We start from the raw sequence: 7,157 nt of genomic DNA, 5'->3' as shown, positions 1-7,157 counted from the left end.
GCCACAGATGACACATCAAGATGAATTTGTTCACGTTGACAAAATTCTTTCATAGCACCTTTAGATAAATTGGTACCATTATCCGTGATGATACTATGAGGGTAGCCAAAACAGAAAATCATCTTTTTGATGAATTGAACCGCTGTTGCCGCGTCACACTTGCTGACCGGCTCTGCCTCAACCCACTTTGTAAATTTGTCAACCGCCACCAAGAGGTGAGTCTTTTTGTCCTTGGATCTTTTGAAAGGTCCAACCATATCCAGCCCCCAGACTGCAAACGGCCAAGTAATTGGAATCATCCTCAATTCTTGTGTAACGCCCACGATGCGGCTATATCTCCCACGTGTCGAGGCACGACTTAGAGGCATAAGCGCATTGTGGTTTTGTCGCAAGAAGGGTCATCTTCACACAATCCCATGTAATGAACAAGAATGGGATAAAGAGTTGGCTTACAATCGCCACTTCACACAATACATAAATATAATTCATACATCATCCAAAATACACACATAGACCGACTACGGTCAAGATCCAAATGAAAATAAGATAACCCCAAATGCTAGATCCCCGATCGTCCCAACTGGGCTCCACTACTGATCATCAGGAAAAGACACATAGTAACGACCACGTTCCTCATCGAACTCCCACTTGAGATCGATCCCATCATCTGCACTGGCATCGTCGGCACCTGCAACTGTTTTGGTAGAATCTGTGAGTCATGAGGACTCAGCAATCTCACACCTGCGAGATCAAGACTATTTAAGCTTATAGGAAAGGATGGTGTAAAGAGGTGGAGCTGCAGCAGGCAATAAGCATATATGGTGGCTAACATACGCAAGTGAGAGCGAGAAGAGAAGCAACGGAACGGTCGTCATCTAGTAATGACCAAGAAGTGATCCTGAACTCCTACTTACGTCATACATAACTCAAACCGTGTTCACTTCCCGGACTCCGCCGAGAAGAGACCATCATGGCTACACACACAGTTGATGTATTTTAGCTGAGGTCAAGTGACAAGCTCTCTACAACCGGATATTAACAAATTCCCATCTGCCTCATAACCGCGGGCACGGCTTTCGAAAGATATTACCCTGCAGGGGTGTCCCAACTTAGCCCATCATAAGCTCTCACGGTCAAAGAAGGAAAAACCTTCTCCCGGAAAGACCCGATCAGTCTCGGAATCCTGGTTTACAAGACATTTCGACAATGGTAAAACAAGACCAGCAAAGCCGCCCGAATGTAACGACAAATCCTGATAGGAGCTGCACATATCTCGTTCTCAGGGCACATCGGATGAGCAGTCCGTACAACTAAAACAAAACCTCAAGTTTCCCCAAGGTGGCGCTGCAAAGGGCTCTAGTTTGGACCAGCACTCAGAGGAACACTGGCCCGGGGGTTTAAAATAACGATGACCCTAGGGCTCAAGAAAACCCGGGGGAAAAAGGCTTAGGTGGCAAATGGTAAAACCAAGGTTGGGCTTTGCTGGAGGAGTTTTATTCAAGGCGAAATGTCAAGGGGGTCCCATAAATCACCCAACCGCGTAAGGAACGCAAACTCAAGGAACATAATACCGGTATGACGGAAACTAGGGCGGCAAGAGTGGAACAAAACACCAGGCATAAGGCCGAGCCTTCCACCCTTTACCAAAATATATAGATGCATTAATATAATAAGAGATATTGTGATATCCCAAAATATCCATGTTCCAACATGGAACCAACTTCATCTTCACCTGCAACTAGCAACGCTATAAGAAGGGCTGAGCAAAAGCGGTAACTTAGCCAAACAACGGTTTGCTAGGAAAGGATGGTTAGAGGCTGACATGGCAATATAGGAGGCATGATATAGCAAATGGTAGGTAGCGCAGCATGGCAATAGAACGAACAACTAGCAAAGCAAAGATAGAAGTGATTTCGAGGGGTGGTCATCTTGCCTGCAAGGTTCTCAGAGTTGTCGAAAGCTTGATCCTTGTAAGCGTACTCAACAGGTTCCTTGTTCACGAACTCGTCTCCCGGCTCTACCCACAACAAGAACACAAGAAACGGAACCACAATCAATCACGGGAAATGCACAAGCAACATGATGCAATACATGAATGATATGCAAGATATGATATGCGATGTGTATGCGTGCTCCGGAAGAAAAATGAAGAACAAGGCAGTAACTTGACAAACCAAGCATGCCACTGGAAAGATGAGATGATTTTGGTCAAAATCGATATAAAGATCACCGGAAACGGATGCACGGTTTGCAAATGGCAAGCAAAACAAGAATGACACGAATCTGCGATTAACAGCATGATAGCACTTAAAATGCAACAAGTAACAACGCTACAGCACCCCAACATAGCAACAAAACATCTGACAGTAATCTACAGGAGATGATTGACAAAAGATGAACACTGAGCTATGGCTAGATCACAACATAACAGGCTCAAACAAGCATGGCAAAAGTGGAAAAGATAACAGGTTCACAGACTTGGTGAAATTACTGGACATGGCAGAAAACAGCATCAGGTAGCAATGTTCAGAGCACGAAATCAACATGCTACAGGAACTTAACGTGGAAAAACAAGGCATGGAAGTATTCTACTAAATGCATATGACAAAAGTCCCTTACTGACTATAAGCCAAAAAGGACTAGAAGATATGATGGCAACCAAGTAAACATAGCAAGTTTCGTTAACAGGTTTCAGACTTGGCAGAAAACAGAGCATGGCAGAAACAATAACATGAAGGCATCTTGGTGAGCTTGATGCACTCACCACAAAGCAATTCATGACAAAACAATCATACCTACAGCAAGATGGAATGTTTAAGAAGCTATCCATGGCAAGAAAAAAAGCATAGCATGAATGGATCAACTACAACAAGCTTGGCAAAATTGAATAACATGTAAATAATCTGCCAGAAATATTTTATAGCAAAAGTAGAGCAAGATTGAGTCATGCTATGGCACTCCATAATTTCAAACAAGGGCAGGAATGGATCAATTACAACTATATCTACAAATCATCCTTACTGAATATCTCCAAAATATGCATGGATCTCTTTGTAGCATCAAGTTTACATGGCAACAAAAATAACAGCAGACAAAGACTTAGAGAAATTACTAAGTCCATGAAACCAGAAACATTACGGGGCCTAGTTTGCATGCTTGTTCTAGTCACCACAGAGATCACCAAAATACATGGTATACACCACTGGAAAGATGGCATGGCATACAACAAAACAAATGTAGTGTCGTGGAATTGTCACGGCAGATGTCCTCGTGCAAGGACTTAGTCGTGGAGCCATCGCAGCTAGGAAGCTTAAAGGGGTTAAACGGGACAAGGAACACGAGGGTTATACTGGTTCGGCCCCTTACGGTGAAGGTAAAAGCCTACGTCCAGTTGAGGTGGTATTGATTAGGGTTTTGATGACCAGGAGCTAAACCGTCCTACCTGGTTATCGATCTTCTCTTCCTTGTCCCTAAACCGCCGCCGGGTCGTCCCTTTATATAGAGAGGTTGACGCCCAGCGGCTCTCAGAGTCCCGGCCGGCTCATAACAGTGTCCGGCTCAGACTCTTAACTATTCTTGCCTTACACTACAAGTTTCACACTAATGGCGGTTAACACTACGGGCCTTAAGCCACCTCCGGGTCTTAAGCCCATGATTGACCCGCCGTCTTCAAGTTTGGTGTTGGGCTTCGCATGATGACCATTATTAGTAACCCGGCCCCTCCTGGGCGGGTGATTCCAATGGTTATATCCTCAACATTAGGCCCCAGATTGATTTGAATCGGTTCATGTCAATCTTCAATTCCTTTGAGAGAAAAAAATCTTCCGGCTTATATATGCGAAGGTTATAACCCGCCATGACGTCATCTTCTGGATTCCTGGTAACCCGCCGTGACGTCATCTTCCATTAAGTTCATTTTTTATTCCACCATATCCCAACGGATCTTATCTTTAATGGCTATCCCAAAAATCGAGGCGTTTTCGTGGCACGATAATCACGTCGTGGCCTCCTCGTTTCTCGCGCCCACTTACTGGCCGCACCTTATAAATAAGCCCGGCCCATGAGGCTTCATTCACTTGTCGCCTCCATCGTCTTCCTCCTCTCGCTACTGTACTGCCGCTCGAGCTCCACCGCTGCCGCCGCGGGTCTCCTCGTCTTCACCAACTCAGGCCGCTGCATCAACCTGACGTGACCAGAAAAACGCGACGAACCTCCGCAGTAACTCCGCATCTGTAAGCTTTCTCCTCCCTATTCCTCAGATCCGCATTAGTGACCTTCGAGTTCGTTGGTGTTTGTCGCCGTTCGTCATGAACACTTGATAGATTCCACTGTTAACACCCCTTCTTGATCTTTAGATAGTGTAGAACTGCTGCGGTAGCTGTTTCGCACCCGTCCCAAATGCACATAGATCCTTTCTACTGCACAGAAGCCCCGTTCGAGCATATGAACTTCCTCTGTGTCAGTTCTAGGTCTAGAAATTTTTATTTTTAGCCGACCGTTTGATCCAAAATAATTACTGCGATCTGTGAAACTTGTTTGCGCCACACTTAGTCAAAAATTGCATCTGTTTAGCTATGGCGGCTCACATTTCCGGCTTAAAAGAGGCCACGCGCTGTAAAATTTCCGGCTCATTTATGATAAAGTTTTAGACAACTTGAATTACTCACGATGCCCACACCGGCTTAGATAACCCGAAAGAATTAGCCATATATCATTAGGCCCCTTCATAAGCCGCCATCTTGAGTGTTGAACTGTAAATTTCTTCCGGCTTATAATTGTACCGGACATCTCCTTTTGTCATAGGCTTTCGTTTGTCACAATGCCACCTAAGGCTCCCAAGGCACCCATCACGTGCAACTGGATGAGATCCAATGTTACTGATGACACTTTAGCTGATTTCGTGAAGACGGGTTATCTTCCCAAGAAGGAGGTCATGTCTTACCGTGCCCCTGACCCGTCAGAGGAAAGACCTCAACCTAGAGATGGCGAGGTGGTGATATTTGCTGATCACATGAGCCGGGGCTTCGCACCGCCCGGCTCAAAATTATTTAGAGATGTTCTGAACTTCTTCGATCTGCGGCCGCAAGACATAGGACCCAATTCCGTGTCGAATATTTGCAACTTAAAAGTATTCTGCGAAGTCTATCTTGGAGATGAGCCCAGCCTACTGCTCTTTAGGGACCTGTTTTATCTGAACCGCCAGAACGAGTGCGCCAACGGGCCGAGCTTGGAACTTGGTGGAATCTCCATTCAACGACGGAGAGATTGTCTCTTTCCCTATGTTGAGCCGCCAAGCCATCCAAAGGACTGGAACCAGACATGGTTCTACTGCCAGGATACTTCTCCGGCTGACGAGAGCCCTCTGCCCGGCTTTCGTGCCCTGCGTCTGGAGCCCAATCACCCCCTGCCAGACAAACTATCTCAAGCTGAGCGTCAACCTCTGATCCCCACCATCAATAAGATCAAGGCTCTCCTGGGAAATGGCCTCAACGGCATTGATCTGGTCCGGGTCTGGATCTCTTGGCGGGTGATCCCCTTGAGCCGCCGCCCCGGCTTAATGTGTGACTACACGGGCCGGAAGGATGACCCTCTGCGGCACAGCCCCAACGATCTTCCTGAGGATGTCGTGGACGACATGACCAAGTCTCTCCTGAATGAGAGCTTAGCCGACTGTGGGAGGACCGGCTTAAACCCCTTCTGCCAAGCTAACCCGGCTTCGGCGGTAAGCCACTGACCTGAACACCTTGGTTTTCCTTTTAATAGTTTTCATCTGAACTTTAAGAAATCCTTGTTGTATTTTTCAGGCTAATGACAAGTTCTGGAAGGTCAAATATGACCATGAGGCGGCTAAAAAGCCAGGAAGGCTAAGAAAGCCGCCAGGAGAGCCGCTCCCCGCAAGAAGGGAAGCAGGCCTACTGCCTCAGAGCTGCTTCAGCTAAGTGACAGCTCCGAGTCAGAGGTAACCCTTGAATCTTTAGGCTCTTCTTTTGTTTCTTATTTATTCCTATCCGCCTTATCGATACTGATTATCAGCAGGAGGACACCGGAGCGAGTAACCCGGTGACTGAAGAGGTAACTACACTTTCCTCCGACTCGGAGCCCTTGCCAAGGCTGAAAGTCCGAAGAGTAACCCGGAAAGTAAGATTTTCACATCCTTTAGCTTATCAAGATCCTCAATTTCTTTTGAAGCGATTGATTCATGAGAGCCGGCGGCACACCCGGACCAACAAGGATGCAGACCTCTCCTCCGGCTTACCTGAAGCATCAAGGAAGCGCCGGACCGAGGTTATCTCCAACTTATATCCTTTTCATCCTTTGGCGGGCGTTACTCGTCAACCGCTCAATTCTTCTGATTCAAATTATCAGGAAACTTCACCTTCCTCTGGTGATTCTATGGAATCGAACCTGCCGGCTTTCAAGACCGCACCCGGGTAATGATGATCATCTTATGTTGTGCTTATCTTTACTCATGCTTTTGTACTAACCTTTTGTCCTTTCAGTGCTCAAGCAAAGCTCAGCAAGAGGGCGAAGAAGAATAAACCGGTCAAAGAACCGGTCCTGACTGAACCGGAAGCTTCAGCTCAAGAACCGCCATCTACCTCAGCTCCTGAAGCCACCGCTCCGACTGACGAGCCAGTCATAGAGGCTTCAACTAACCCGGAGATCTCCATCCCAGCTCAGCCGGCCGATGACCCGGACATTGTAATCACCCGGACGGAATTTGTCGAGCCGGGGAGACCCACTGCGTTGGCAAAATGCTCTGCCAAGGAAGAGCTGCTAGAACGCCGTAGGGCCAGGCTGGAGATCACTAACTATGCGAATTTGAGCATTGGAGACATTGTTTCAAGTTATATTGGTCAAGTGCACAACAGTCGGGACTTGGAGATTGACATGGTGAAGCAGATACTGCAGAAATCTGAGGTACAACTCTCTTGCTTACTCCATAGTCATCCTTACCATACTAGCCCCCAAGTCTATTACTTATGATAGAATATGTTGTAGACTTAACTTCCGGCTTACCTTCATTAACCAGCAATTAGAAACAGAATCTTTCAGCATACATTAGCCCCCAAGTGCCAAGTGTCTTTGCTTGCAAGGTGCTTGGGACTTTAACGTTTCATAATAATGACTCAAACTATAACCCGGAAATTGTACAG

Source organism: Aegilops tauschii, chromosome 7, assembly GCF_002575655.3.
Source record: "Aegilops tauschii subsp. strangulata cultivar AL8/78 chromosome 7, Aet v6.0, whole genome shotgun sequence".
Taxonomy (NCBI): Eukaryota; Viridiplantae; Streptophyta; class Magnoliopsida; order Poales; family Poaceae; genus Aegilops; species Aegilops tauschii.
Note: the sequence above shows the minus strand (reverse complement) of the source record.